This window comes from Citrus sinensis, chromosome 3 (assembly GCF_022201045.2).
Source record: "Citrus sinensis cultivar Valencia sweet orange chromosome 3, DVS_A1.0, whole genome shotgun sequence".
NCBI lineage: Eukaryota > Viridiplantae > Streptophyta > Magnoliopsida > Sapindales > Rutaceae > Citrus > Citrus sinensis.
The window spans coordinates 30,405,088-30,421,582 of record NC_068558.1 but is presented as its reverse complement, the minus strand read 5'-3'; the positions used below and the strand labels follow the sequence as shown (position 1 = coordinate 30,421,582).

At 34.6% G+C, this 16,495-nt stretch overlaps 2 pseudogenes; one reads left to right on the top strand and one right to left on the bottom strand.

Annotated features, from left to right (window-relative positions):
• The first annotated feature begins 333 nt into the window (after positions 1 to 333).
• LOC127901290 (60S ribosomal protein L26-2-like) lies at positions 334 to 6,527 on the top strand (annotated as a pseudogene).
• Positions 6,528 to 12,182: 5,655 nt separating this feature from the next.
• Positions 12,183 to 16,495, bottom strand: LOC127900724 (receptor-like protein 13; annotated as a pseudogene).

Here is a 16,495-nt window from a genome sequence, read left to right as displayed (position 1 = left end):
TTACTGTTAAACTATTGAGAGAAAATAAATGACTAAAATGTATATAATGTAGGATAAAATTTACTTATACATATAAAAACATGTACATATAATATTTTTAATTTTGTATTATAATAATTTTTACTGAAAATAAAATTTATAGTATATTGTTATTATTTTTTATTTTTATCTTAAAATAATTGATAATTAAATTTATACTATCAACTGTGAGAGAGATTGATTTTGACAAAAGTGATTTGATTTTATTTTTACTAAACACTTAAATTAATTTTTAGATTTTCAAAATAACTTTTAAATCTACCAAAAACAATCCCAAATGGACCTTAAATCACTCACACCTCCCAATTTTCCTCTTGATGCCACTGTTGTAAAACCCTAGCCCCAATCCTCCACACCTACCATGACGTGCAACCCCAGGGTGTCATCTTGTCGCCGTAATAATCGGAAGGCAAACTTAACGGCTCCTTCTAGTGTGCGCCACATCCTGATGAGCGCACTGTTGTTCGCAGACCTCCGGAAAAAAGTACAACATAAGGTCAATGTCGGTCCGCAAGGATGATGAGGTCTAGGTTGTAGGTGGGACCTACAAGGGGCAGGAGGGAAAATTCTTTCAAGTGCATCACCGGAAGTGGGTCATTTGTTAGGAATTTTATGGGTGAAGTAGGGCCATAGTTTAAATGAAATTGGAAGAAAATAAAAATCAAGCACAAAGAGGACATCAGAAAATTACGTGGTTCGGTTTTTATTCTACGTCCACGGGCGAAGACAGAAGGAAAATATTTTTACTAGTGAAATGAGAATTACAAGTATTGTAATATTTTGTCTTACTACCTAGAACATTAATACACATAATCTCTCAAATCACTAAAACAAGAACTTAAAGATATAACACTCTCAATTACTTAATTTCTCTGTAAAGAAGAGAAACAGAAGTAAAGAAAATGGGATGACGAGTGGGGAAATGAAGCCTTCTATTTATAGGCTTAATTTCCTCTCTTTTTCTAATTAAAATAATATATTATTATTATTTTATTATTTTTTCTTCCACCGATTTCTTTCTTCTTCTTTCTTGTCAAAGCCGTCTGCCTCCATTTTCCTTCAAACTTTGCAGCACCTCCTCTAATTTTTTCTTGATTCAAATAATGCAACAACCGCCACATTCTTCTTCAATAATGGCGGGCACCGCCTTCTAGAAAGGTGGTGCCTGTCTGTCATTTTTCACGTCATTCTGTTACGTGCCAATGTAACTGACCTTGTAGTTGCTCTGTGTAAGGAGTCGAAGCCTTTCAGGATTGTTTTCTTTTGTTTCTCTATTGTAGAAATCAGCTAAAAATGAACAACTGAACTTGGTCTATTTCGAGGAAGACCAAGGCCTCCAATATTAGTTGAACTTTGAAGAAAATTAATCTACTCCTTTTATTCATCTTTGGATTGAATTTGTACAAAGACTTTAACAAAAAATAACGAAGACACAGCTGAATAATAGCAATAAATACTGACTTAGTGGACCACTTCTACAAGTAAATAATAACTAAAAAGTTATTTTGACCATAACAACCCTGCGAATAGGACTCTTCAACAGCCACGTAATATTCCTCCCTTCTTGGAAAGCATCCTTGACCTCAAGGATGGAAATCTAGAAACCTTATCCGCAATTGATCAGCACTCTCCCAAGTAGCTTAAGTAGGTGATAATCCTTGCCAATGAACCATAACTTCATCTTTCTTTTTCCTTGTACGCCTATCAAGAATCGCTCGAGGCATTGGCAAAATTGAGTCCTCGATCAGCTTCTGGAATTATTGGAAGACTGTAATCAGCCAACGTATGAGAGCCAATTCGTTTTTTCAATGAGGACACGTGAAAGATAGGATGTATTTTAGAGCCTTCTGTTAACTTCAACTTATATGCCACAGCTCCCACCTTCTGCATGATTTCAAATTTTCCATAGAACCTTGGCTATAACTTTCTTTTCAAAGAAATGGATAGTTGGCGATAAGGCTGCAACCGTAGATACACAAAATCTCCAACCTCAAAGCTTTTATCTGTATGTTTGGCATCATATTTTTTCTTCATACGATTTTGGGCACAAGATAGTTGCTCCCTTAATTCTTTAATTACTTCATCTCGGCTCTTTAGCATATGATCAATAGCTTCCACTTGCGTAATTCCTGGAACATAAGTCAACAATAGGTGGTGGTTTGCCATAGACCACCTCATATGGTGTCTTCTTAGTTGATGAATGAATGCTGGTGTTGTAGCAAAACTCTGCCCATGGAATCCATTTTACCCATTCTTTTGGTCTGTGGCTGGTGAAGCACCTCAAATACATCTGAATTACTTTGTTCACTAGCTCCGTTTGGCCGTCAGTTTACGGGTGATAAGTAGAGCTGAAATTAAATCTAGTTCCTTGTAACCTGAATAACTCCCTCCAAAACAAGCTCGTGAATGTTGAGTCTCTATCACACACAATACTTTTTGGCATGCCATATAATTTAAAAACTTGTTTAAAGAATACTTGAGCAATGCCTGCAGCTGTGTATGGATGAGATATTGGAATAAAATGGCTATATTTGGACAATCTATCAATAACTACAAAGATGGTTGTCTTTCCTTTAGAATTAGGTAGGGCATCAATGAAATCCATAAAGATGTCCGACTATACCTGTGAAGGTATTGGCAATGGATGGAGAAGTCCAGCGAGAGCTACACTTTCTGCCTTTTTTCTTTGACAAGTATCACACTGCCGGATGAATTCTTTTATTTTTTTCCTCATTCTAACCCAATAAAATACTGATCTCACCCTCTGCAAGGTCTTGTGGTACCCTTCATGTGTGCTTGAATGTACTTCACTTAAAATTGCAGTCACTAGAGATGAGTCTGCTAATAAATAAATTCGATTCTTAAAATAAAGAACTCCATCTTGATATTTCCAAGGCCCTACAATTTCTCCTTATTAACACAATTTTACCAACTGCTGCAAAGTTGAATTACTTCGTACTTCTTCTCGGATGGACTCCAGCCAATGGAGAAGTGGGGCTGAAATTGCATTAATTTCACCATCTTCCTCCTACCTAGATAACGCATTTGTAATGGCATTATCTTTTCCCTTCTTATACTCTATGGTAAAATCATAGCCCATAAATTTAGCAAGCCATTTTTCTTGGGCAGTTGTAGTAATTTTTTGTTCCCATAGGTGCTTCAAACTCCTTTGATTTGTTCTCACAATAAATTTTCTCCCAAGCAAATAAGGCCTCCATTTTTGCACTGCAAGCACCAAAGCCAACATCTCTTTTTCATAAGTGGAAAGGAACAAATTTTTACCTCATAATGCATGACTGAAAAAAGCTATTGGTCGTTGATTTTGCATGAGAACTTCACCAATTCCAGATCCTGCAGCATCACACTCTACAATAAAAAGCTCATTAAAATTTGGTAAGGCTAACACCGGAGCCTGTGTCATCACCATATTGAGCTACTCAAAGGATTCTTCAGCCTTCAGGTTCCATTTAAAAATTCCCTTTTTAAGCAGATCAGTTAACAGCCGAGCAATTTTGCCATAGTTCTGAATAAACTTTTGGTAGTACCCTGTTAGGCCTAAAAACCCACGTAGAGCCTTAATAGTGGCAGGTTTAGGCCAATTTAAAATTGCAGCAACCTTCTCTGGATCTACACCAACACCATTGATGGAAATTATATGCCCCAAGTACTTCACTTCTTCCTGGCCAAATGAGCATTTTTCTTTCTTCACAAATAATTTGTTAGCCCTCAAGATTGAGAATGCACTATGTAAGTGTTCTAGATGATCTATCCACGTCTTACTATAAATTAAAATATCATCAAAGAATATTAGGATGAACTTACGCAGACATTCTTTGAAGACATCATTCATAAGCGATTGAAATGTGGATGGGGCGTTGGTGAGGCCGAATGGCATTACCAAAAATTCATAATGCCCTTGATGAGTTCGAAATGCTGTTTTGGAGATATCAGTGGGGTGCATCCGGATTTGATGGTATACCATAAATCCAATTTTGTAAAATATTTGGCTCCATGAAGTTCATCAAGTAATTCATCAATGACCGGTATCGAAAATTTATCCTTGATTGTGATTTGGTTTAGGGCTCTGTAATCAATGCAGAGACGTCAAGACCCATCATGCTTTTTTACTAGCAACACTGGAGATGAATATGGACTTTGGCTGGGACGAATCAACCATGACTTTAGCATGTCAGCCACTAGCCTCTCAATTTCATTCTTCTAGAAGTGAGGGTATCTATATGGCCTTACACACACGGGACCATTTCCATTTTGTAATGGAATCATGTGGTCATGGGATCTAGGTGGTGGTAGCTCACGGGGTTCTTGAAAAATATCTTTAAAATTTTGCAACACATGCTCAATTTCCAAGTTAGAATAAGACAGAATAATTAGAATCAAAATTACCTTGTGGGGCTACTAACGAAAGAGAATATATTTTTACTATTGCTTTGTCTTTCCTTATTTAATGCCTTCTGAATCTCTTGCTCATCTACAATTTTGTCTACCAGAGGTGCCAAACCTTTGAGCTTTACTTCCTTTCCATCAATTTTAAACTGCATGAATAATTTGGAAAAGTCCCAAATTATAGGCGCCAATGTCCTCAACCATTGATCTCCTAGGACAATGTCACACCCCTATAAAGGAAGCATATAAAGATCTACAAGGATTGGGATTCCTTGAATAATCATACGTACACTTTTACAAAGCCCAGCACTGGAAATTCTTTCTCCATTTGCAATAACCACTTCAAATTGTTCTTCTTCATTAGAATCAATCCCCATCCTATCTGCAACTTTATTGCTTAAAAAATTATGTGTGCTTCCCGAGTCGACGAGAAAAATACATTCATGATCTCCTACCTTCCCTTTGACCTTCATGGTTTGAGGGGCCCTAGATCCATAAATAGCGTGAAGAGAGACTTCTGGCAATGCTCCAATGACAGTTACCTCCCCTGACTCATCTACAGCAACATCATTTTCCTCATCCAGCCAATGCCCTTCAATAAAAAATAACTTTTTACACCTGTAACCAGGGCTAAATTTTTCATCGCAATTGAAACAGAGCCCTTTATCTCTTCTTTCCTTCAGTTCAGCTGGTTTCAACCTTTTCACTGTCATTGGGCTATAGTTTTGGTTAGGCACAGTGACTGTGTTGAATGTGGGCCACCTAATTTCATTGTTGCTTGCTCGCCTGTTATTTAGGTTGCGGTACTCAAATAATCTTTCCAATCCGATTGCAACAGAGTGTGTAAAAGGACAACATGCTTGTACATGAGTCCTGATATTGTCTTTCAAACCACTTACGAAACAGCCCACTTGTTGCACTGGAGACAATCTTCCTGCCCTTATCAACAACCTTTTAAATTGGTTTGGTAATCTCTTACCGAACCTATCTGTTGTAATTTTATTAGATCTGCAAAGAAATCTTGAAATTGAGTCGGACCATACCTGCTATGTAATCCTCGCTTAAATGCCTCCCATGTAATAAAAGGAGTTTCTTCTTTCATTAGCTGGAACCACAATTGTGCATCACCTTCTATATTAAATGAAGCTAAGATCACCTTCTCATCATCTAGTGTTTGATGGAGCTCAAAAAATTGCTCAGCCCTGCAAACCCAACTTGCAGGATCTTCTGTTCCGTTGAAGCGAGGGAAGTCCAACTTGACTGTTCTAGGGAGATAACTATTGAAGAGAGATTCTTGGCTGCATCCTCCGCTAGTGTTTCTTTTTCCACCACTATTACGTACTGAACCATAAGAACATTCACCTTGCCCACGAGCTCGGCTACTAAATATCTGATCAAACCGCGCATTCATTGCTGAGAACATCTCTTGCATTTCTTTGAGTATCTGTTCTTGACCAGTTGCAAGGGAGCTTACTTCATTTTCTAAGCTTTTCATTCGTGACTCCTCCGTGCCTTGCTCTGATACCACTTTGTTACATGCCAATGTAACTGACCTTGTAATTGGTATGTGTAAGGAGTCGAAGCCTTCCAGGATTGTTTTCTTTTGTTTCTCTATTGTAGAAATCAGCTGAAAATGAACAACTGAACTTGGTCTATTTCGAGGAAGACCAAGGCCTCCAATACTAATTGAACTTTAAATAAAATTAATCTACTTCTTTTATTCATCTTTGGATTGAATTTATACAAAGACTTTAACAGAAAGTAACGAAGACACAGCTGAATAATAGCAATAAATGCTGACTTAGTGGACCACTTCTACAAGTAAATAATAATTAAAGATTTATTTTGACCATAACAACCCTGACGAATAGGACTCTTCAACAGCCACGTAACACATTCACATCGAGCGCATCACTCGCGGGAAGGTTAATGGATCCACAAAGTGAATGTGGGTATCAACCCATGCTCCAAGGACATGAAGTCATTGCTCCACCACAAGGCCAAGGGACATGCCGCCGCTGACAAGGAGAAGGGTACGGGGTACCAAGTTCACCCCAGAGGATATTATGCCGAGGGTTGACTAATTTTGATAAGAAGTTGTTTTTATAGTTTCTGTTTAATCATGGATTTAGGATGTTTTGTTTTGGTAATGTCACTAAGATATTTTTATTGTTATTGTGTTATATTTTGAGGATCCGATTATGGGCTTTTGTTGGAGGTTTAAGAGACTTCTTTGGATTTTCTTATCGTCAAAGGAAAAAAAAAAATCTCTCACCACCCGTATTCTACAACGACTACAACGAGCCAAGCAGCCGTGCTTCGACGACTATCTCAATCAAATAGCTATCGCCGCCATTGTCCCAATAATCTTTCGACCGCAGTTCTTCAAATCACGAGCAGCCCATCGATCGAAACAAGCTCTTTTTTTTTTTTTTCCGTCCGTCTAAACACGCTCATGCATGCTTCTTTTCACATTATCTTAGATATTCTTTTAGGGACTCCTAAATTGTTGCTTATTGTTAATGATTTTGGTGGTTTCTTCAACTATTTTAGGCTTAATCACTTGATTTTTAAATTGGAGATAACAAATTAAGAGAAAATATTTTTGATTGAAAGTTAAGGTGCTGGTATTAGTTTTTCTTTGTCCTCTCCTTAATGTCTATATGTAGGTAGATCTCTGTTTGGTTGTTTTTGTATCGTAAACTCTGTATTTCGTGGTAGGTGCTTGATTTGTTTGTTGAGTTTTTAAATATTTGGGGTTTTCTATTAGCATCATGCTATGCCATTATAAAAACTTGCTAGCTAGGCTACTGGCAGTAGAATTAAAGCATTATCGTGACAGCAAATTAATTAGCTATTTAGATATATTTCCAATGTTTGTCATCATTCTTGTTTAGATAGTGATACAACAGCAGGCTAGATTTGTATTTCATTCTTAGTTAAAGTTTCAGTTACTTGTAGACATTAGCTGAAATGAAAGAAGAGGAGAGCTTGCTATTGAAGGAAAGGAGAAATTTGAAAAATATTTCCCTCCTTCTATTTAGGGTTATTGTTTATCTGAGATGCCTAAATATTGATTCTTGCAACTGATAGAAATTGGCAACCTTATGTCTCTCCTTTGAGAAACAAAGAACTGAAAATGAGAGTTTTAAGAAAATGAAGGTAAGATAATAATGTTTGTGTTTATGCATTTGTTGCATTTTTATTTTATTTAGATTTTTTTTGCCTTTATTTCTTTTCTATCTAGTTACTGTTAACTATGAGCTTGAACCAATCAATATTTCATTATTTTGCATTTGCTTATAGGCTGCAGATTGGTACTTTAAAAAATGACATAGTGAAATTCTTCCAAAACATTAAAGGAAGGAAAATGATGTTCTCACAAAGTTGTGCACAAAAGCTTTGCACAAAATGGTGAGTTTTGTGCAAAGTATGAAATGTCTCTTCTGAGGTGTGGGACACCTCACGCACAAAACAAACGCACCCAATAGTCGCCTTCACGTGGCTGGCTCTTTCCTTTCTCCCTCATCACAACTCTTTCTCTCTCATTTACAAGATGCCAGCCGCTACAATAAGCTCCACCGCAGTAACCTTTTTCTCACAACATAATCGCACTAGTGTTTTGAAGTGATTTGACGACTCTTTCTCTCACATCTGTGATTCAACTCTTTAGAAGTGATTTCACAAAACAACTTTGTATTTTTTTTTTACAAGAATGATAAATGCAGTAGTGCTTTTTTTTCCTTTTTTTTGGATTGTATTACCTAATGCTCTGAATGAAATTAATTTGTTTAATAATAAGTTGTGTGCTTTTGCTTAATCTTTTCTGCCCACTTAGATTTAACTTTGCTGAATTTGTAATTAATCTTCGAAGTATCCTACTAAGGATTGCAACACAAAGAAGCAAATTAAAACAAAACAAGGGAAGAGGAAGAAAAATAAATAATTAAACAACATAGTCGCTTTAAACACTAAATAATTACAAAAAAATGCTTCACTTTAACTGACAAGCATGAGAATTTTAGTCAAAGTTACAAACTCTAAATTTTTTTTATGGCAATAGTGGGCAATAAATTTGATAAATAAACTAGAACAATTTAACCAATATACATAAAGATCTAAGCTCAAGAGGATGCAAAGTTAATGGAAGAGATAGATGGCAAAGTCAAGAACAAAAGCTGAGAACAACAACAACAAAGGCTGAGTGATGACATTATTGCTAGATTCAAGCTTTTGGAAGTTGGAGTGAAGCTTGATCGCCTTAAATGACTTCTTCATAACCCACCTTCAAAACCCAACTGATGTTAACAGATCGATTCATTGGATGAGACAATTGTGTATGTGAGGGTATGAGAGCAAAGAGAGTTCTTGTTGTACAGTTGGGAATGAGGCAATTGTGTAGAGACGGGAGAAAGCGGCTGCTGCGGTGGAGCTTATGGCAGCGGCTGGCAGCTTAGAGACGAGAGAGAAAGAGTTGCGATGAGGGAGAAAGGAAAAGTTGTGTAATGAGGGAGAAAGGAAAGAGCCAGACGCGTGAACTTTGAGCGCGTTTGTTGCGTATGTGATGTGCTCTTTGCACCAATAGAGACATTTTATAGCAAAATTTTGTGCTTTCCTTTATGTGAATATCAGCATTGTTAAAACAATATTGTGATAAATGTAGCATTTACCTTAAATTTGATTAGAAAAGAAATGATTTTATTTTTATTTTTTTTACCTATCATATGGTTCTATACTTAAATTATTTTTTTAATTAATTGTTGCCTAAATTATTTTTTTAACTTTATTTTGTGGGTTTTAGAATTCTTACTTTTTGGCCTTGGTCAGACAGAGTAATAGAAAAAAAAAATCGTTTTCTTAGGATTTGTTTTTGTTTTAATAAAAATTTTCTTTTATTTTGGGCCTATCCGGTACAACATTTGCAAACCTTTTTTTTTTTTAATTTTTTGTCAGTTCTTTGTTGTGGGAAGTTTTAAGTAAGTTTTGGCCTCTAAATAATATTATGATTCTTTCTATCTTTTTTAATTGAATACCCGTTTATATTTAATTAATGTGTAATGATTCAGTTAATTAGGTGGGGTTATTAAAATGAAAAAGCATTGAGGGTCTGTTTTAAATCCCCCCCCCCCCCCAAAAAGTAAAGTTGGGGATGTTGTATTAAAATATATTATAATAAAATATTCTTGTCAGCATATGAACTCTTGAACTCTTGTTAGATTATGATAGGTCTTCCCATGTCTTGATGGAGAAAATTTGAAGTTGTCTTATGGATTTGAAATGTAAGTGATTGATGACTTTTTATTTTTCATAACTGTTAAATATTTTCTGAATAACTGTCACTTGTTTTTAAAGTATTTTATGGAGGAAAAATACATGTGCATAGTCTAACAATTGCTATAAGAATTTAGAGTTTATAGATTTAAGTTAAATATATTGCTTGTAATCTAGGACATCTAAACGTTAATTTTCTTTTTACAGCAACCACGATATATTTACCATTTGATAAGTGATTGGAGAATTCTCATTTGATTTATCATATTCATTTATGTAGAGAGCTTTCTTATAGTAAATCTTTTATATGCTTTGGAAGTAGAATGGTGATACTGCTTACTTATTAATCCATTTTGGTATTGATGCACTTTGTCTTTGTTTAGCAGTACTTATTTAATCCATTAGTGGCAGATTTGATTTTTTCTTATGTATTTAGGATATTTAGTTTTAAGAGTAGGATGAGGAAGTTTTATTGAGGTATTTAGGTTGTATAGTATGTATTGATGCACTTGGATAAGTAATGAAATGATTTTTATAATTTAAATTTAGATTAAATTTTTAATTATCTATTAGTGCATTATAATCTCGAATACGAACAAATTTGGCAACATGCCATTTTGTATTTTTATTTTTTTAAATAAGAAATCAAATACTGACCAGTAATCATAAAGACTAATATAATATCAAGAACCATTAACACTATAATGTCATAGTATTAGTGATGATATACTAATAATAATCACTGACATCATAATCGTGACACGTCAAATAAGTGTCACTGTGTTCTAATTGTTAGATTATTGACATAATTAACAAGTGTTATTGAAAATAATTACTAATATTATCTAATGTCAATAAATATTATTTTTGTAATAGTGAGTTATGGTGAAGTTAGATGTCCTATTGTCTTAATTTCTTGGTAATTTTCATAGCTACTTGCACCTTTATTTAATTTTTAGTTGCACTGATTTATTTTAATTTCAATAATTAATAGTATATACAATCTTAGTGGGACGATACTCTATATTATATTATTTGTGCCGACTTATACACTTAGTTATATTAAGTGCCTTGAGCGAAATAACTCATTTTTACCAGTAATTTTTTAAATGTAAATGATTTTATAATTTTGGGATGTGGCGGAACAGGATTTGATCGTGGAAGTCCATGCACCTACATCAGTTGCCTTTGATTCACACCATGAGACCTGATGATGACGATGAGTGTTGCTAGCTAGGATGTGTGACGTAAAAATGATCTAATGAACAATATAAAAATGATCCAACGGTTGCTATAGAGCATTCTTGATCATTCACCAGCCACGTCTACCATACTTAATTTGATAACTCATCATTTGCCTTTGATTCACACCATGAGGGCTGATGATGATGAAGAGTAAGAGGGACTGCTCAATAAGCCAATTCATCAAACACCTTTTTCCATCTAACAAGGAATTTGGGATTCAAATTTTGTATCCTAGCTCAATAATTATATAATTAATTTTTTTTAGTACAAATTGATAAGGCATAACATGATTAGTTGGATAAGAAAACAATAAGATTCATATGATTTAATTTTATTATTTTTTTGTTTTATTCAAACCAATCAAATTTTACCATATCAACTTGTTAAAAATAGTCTGTACATGAATTTATAACTATGTTATTATTACTCATCCCAATATTTTAAGCCTAACATTACTGTTCAATAATCCACACACTAATTTTATTTTATTTGGCATCTTGAGAATCAATTAAAGTTATTCTGCTACAAGTTGTACAACTTTAAGTTATTTAATTTGCAACAAATATTCTTATTTACCTGCTATATCTTATAAAAGAAAAAATGAAACTACATATATCCACCATATAATCTTCTAGCAATAACATTGTTCAAAGCAAAATGGTAGCACGTGGTCATCCACGATTCAACAAAATAAAACCATCTGCGTCCCGAATAAGGATTCACGTATAGAACTCCATCAATCCCTAATATCACAATTACGTAAGATACTGCAAAAATGATATAGAAATTATTCATATCAATCAAACTATCATCTTCTCCATTGCAACTTGAAGCTTTTGGTGATCCATTTTCATTGCAGATGTGGGCAATGGCAATCCACAAAGAAAAGGATTCCCGTCATAGCTACTCCCATTAAAGGTTGCAAATTGTGCAACCCAATCTGGGGTCTTGCCCGATAATTTATTGTGTGCCACACTGAAAACCGCCAATGCATTAAGCTCTACAAGCTGAGGAGGGATTTTCCCTGTCAATTTGTTGTAGGAAAGATCCAAGCTTTCAGTTTGCTTCAAGTTTGAAAATGTTGATAGGATTAAACCGGTCAATTTGTTATGCGACACATTCAATGTGTGAATCCTAGTCAAGTTCCCAATTCGAAGAGGAATCTCACCCGTCAGTTTATTGCAAGAAAGATCTAGCCCTGACATGCTGTTGAGAGGCTTTCCCTAATAAGAGTAAGATCTTTCCTTGGTTGTGAACGTTATCGTTTCCTCCTTTCCCATTGAATTCCCCGTGTAAATAGAAGCAATTTGAAATGCAAGTGAAGGGCTAAAAATTGGAGCTGAAGCATTACGATAATCTTTATGAAAGGAAGTGTTATCTAAGCAAGAAGGAATTTGACCAGAAAGATTGTTATGAGAAAGATCTCAGCCGCAATTGTTTCAACCGACACAATTTAATTGGTACTTCACTTTCAAGATGATTATTAGCCAAGATAAGGTTGCTCAATTGAGAAAGCCTATCAATCCAACTTGGAATGCTATCATTGAAGTAATTATAGCTGAGATCTAATGGCACCAAGGATGAGCTATTATAAAATGTACCATATGTTAGCTGTCCTTGCAACATGTTTTTGGACAAGTTAAACTTGTTTGATAGAGAAAGGGTTAAAACAAGATGGTAAACTCCCAAATATATTCTTTTTTGAAATGTCCAATATTTGAAGAAAATTAAGTTGGCAAAACTCCATTGGAATTGGACCTTCAAGATGATTGTTCGGCATTATAACATCTTCTGAAACTGATAGATTACCCAACCATCTTGGAATCTTACCAGATAGATGATTATCACTAAGGTATAATCCTCCAAATAAATTGCAGTTAGACAAGCTTTCTGGGATCTCTCCGATAAAGTGATTTCCATCCAACTGTAACCTCCACAGATTTGTAAGGTTAATTTTTTTAGAGAATATATGACCCTTCATTTTGTTATTGGATAACACAAGGTACCGTAATGAGAAACAACCCATGGCCAAGCGCTCAGGGATTTTACCAATCAATCGATTTTTTGACAAGTCCAATACGCTCAGGGACTTCATATTACCAACTGAAGAAGGAATACTGCTGTTATAAGAATTAAAAGGAAAAGTTTAAAGAATTTAAACTGGGCAGATATACTCCGATTTCACCTGGTATGTGCACTTGGAAAAAATTGTCAGAGACATCTAAATACGTTAAGTGTCTGCGAGCATGTTTTGGCATCTGAAAAATTCCTGAAAGATAATTATTGACTTGAACAAGTGTTTGTAATTTCGTGTTGTTTTCCGACAACCAATTTGGAAATTCTCCCCTCAAGTTAATGTGAGAGAGATTAACATGCTTCAGGTCATGTTGATGGTAAAGGAATTTAGGAAATGTAACACCGCTACCGTGAGACAGTATGATAGAATTCAATTGAAATTTCGGGGTCAAAGAATGTGACTCTGTTTGCGCATATATTTGGTTATTTTCACTATCGAATATCTTAAGGTTTGAATGATTGTAAAGTGGTCCAAGCGAAATTGGAATTTGGAAGTAATTGTTTGAAAGTTTGAGCTCTTGGATGGACTTTAGATGCTTAAGAGGAGGTGAAGAGATATTTCCAGTAAGTTGATTAGAAGAGATATTTAACACTTGAAGGGATGTCATATTTCCGAGGCACCAAGGCGGGACACCATATAGATTATTATGGTCGACATGTAACTCTTGCAGATGCACAAACTCACAAAGACCTGAAATGAAATTTTATTCTTTAGTAATTACTACACAGAGAGCATAAATTTTATAATCATTTTAATCAATAATGAAATAAATTATTTTTGCTTACGTGAACTGCTAAACTAATCAGCAGTATGTTTTTGTTAATGTAAATTAATATTCTTTAAAATGGAGACAGAGATTTTACCTTGATCGAGAATAGTGCCATTTAGTCTACTATTAGACAATGATAAAAGCTTGAGAGAAGTCATAGATTTAATGACTTGAAGGAAGTTCTTGTCTAGCGCAGTTCCATCCATGGCCCGAAAACCTATAAAACATTGAACCATCCATGGCCCGAAAACCTATAAAACATTGAACATGAAAGTGACTCAAACACCTTAAGAACTATAAACTAATCCAACGAAATTGAGAATCATGCAGCCCCAAATAATTTACCTTGGCAATTCCTAATCGACAAATGTTTTAGCGAAGTGGAAACTGCAATGCTTTGTAGAAGGCTTACATGGAAAAATGAATTGTCCAACGTCAAGTTTTCCAAATTGGTAAGATTGTGCAACTCTATTAGAAAAGAGCAACAACTTCAGTTATACAAGTAAAAGTTACTGGGAAATTAATTGTGGATATATTTAATTTTTAATAATTTATCATATCTGTAATTTACCTCTATTAATCTTTGTTCCTGTAAACCTATTATACCCAAGGTTCAGTATCTTTAGGAATATGAATGATCCGATAGACTGTAACAAGTTGTTTCCATCAGTAGTTCCAGTTCCTTCTATATAAAGGACATTCAACTTCCTTAAACGTTTGGGATCTGTTTAGAATTATAAAAGCACAAAATTAATTTTTTAATAAAAAATGTTTTTGAAAACAATTTTCCAAAATGTGGCCAAACGTACCTTTATATTAGGAGACTCATAAATTTAATTTCTAATTTGAATTCATCCGTTTATTTTAAAGAAATTTTATTTGTTTCTTTGCAAATCTTCCTAAAGAAAAGAATAAAGGGAAATTATCCACCGACCACCTGTTTTTTTTATGTTTTTAAAAAATACACAATTTTTTTTTTTGCAGCGCTCCACCTGAAGTTAACATTTTTTTCATTGATCCACTCTCGTTATAACACCATTAGAACTTTGCTGACATCATAAGGATAAAATTGTCATTTTACAACGACACAAAACAATATAACTTCAAGTGGAGTTCTGTAAAAAAAAAAATTAAGATTGTGTATTTTTAAAAAATACGAAAAAAAGATGATCGGTGGATAATTTATCTTTTACATTTGAGGGTAAAAAAAGTATTCAAACAATATTCTGTTAGTTTTCTTAACGGTCTCCAAACAGAAGTGGAAAAATAAAAGAAATATAAACTTTAGGTGGATTCCATAAAAAAAAAAAAAAATTGTGTATTTTGAAAAGTTGAAAAAACGGGTGGACGGTAGATAATTTCTCTTTAATGCTATCATCACAACGTAATCTTCCTGTTTCTTCTTTTTTCTTTTTAATAATCATTAGTACATGTGGGAATCAATAATTGGTCAATTGCGCTGAAGCCAATATCCAACAGCTCTAAGTTGCTCAAAGAATCTAATTATGCAAAGAGTTCAAATGCTGGTTAATTAAAAAATTCGAGAAAATTATTCAAAACTCCCCCACTATAAATATTGTTCAAAATATTTCATTTTTTATATGTTTTAGAATCCACCAAAACTCTCCAGCTGTTGAAAAAATTGTTCACTCTTAATATTTTTTAGTGTCTTTTACTATTTTACTCTTAAAGCATTTTATTAATCAATAGTGATATCTACTATATTAGAGGTAAAACAGTTAAAAGAGCAAATCAAAAGCAAAAAGCCGGAAAGTTGACAGTTATTTAATTACCGAAGTTTAGATGAATTGTAAAAGTGGAAGGGGAAATAATCAATTTATTTAAACAGCAGGGGTTTTAAATCATTCTCCTCTTACGAATAAACTGACAATAAAACATGAGAAAATTGTACATATACTTGATGAGATTTAAGAAAAAGAATAAAAGGTCAAGCTTAACTTTAAGATCAATGGTCCTTGTCAGTCTATTAAAAAGCAAATGCTATTGATACGGGATTTTGCGTCTACTCGTTCGCAACCAAGATCTCCTTTCAACACTTGAATTTGTAGTGGTGGGGGATAACTTCACGTTGCTCCTATTATACGAGCAGAACTATGAGGCTCATCGCTTTTCCTTCGTGAATTCCTGCACACACGAAACTGGTCAGAGAAGTCTAGGGGTTTTCTCGGCGTAAACCCTTCAACGCTCAAGTCAGCAATACGGGCTTACTGTGGAAAACCCTTACCACTAATCTTGTGGCTTTGTAATAAAATCTCAAACACTAGAAAAATCCCAAAAAACGTCCCCTAATCTCCCAATAAAAAAGTATTCCTTAATCTTTTTAGGTCAATTTTTAGTTTAAAATGTCTAACCTCTTTACCTTCTTCGGAGGCCCTTTTTATAGCCCTCTTGAGAATTCGGTCACCATGACCCACGTTTGTCACTCTACCTTAGTTCCTGGTCGTGGATGCTCGAGCATTAAGATCGTGGCTGAATGGGCCTCGTGCTTAGATTCCCGGAGAGTGGCACACGTTCTAACAATTGCCATAGACTGGGTCTTCCGGCCTTGGCCCCATTAAGAGATATCCTTGGTGTCTAGCGGAAAACTCGGTATCAAACAAAAGACTCCTACTCAAGTCATAGCCCCAGTAGAAGATTTCCTCAGTGTTGAATAGAAAACTCCTTCTCAT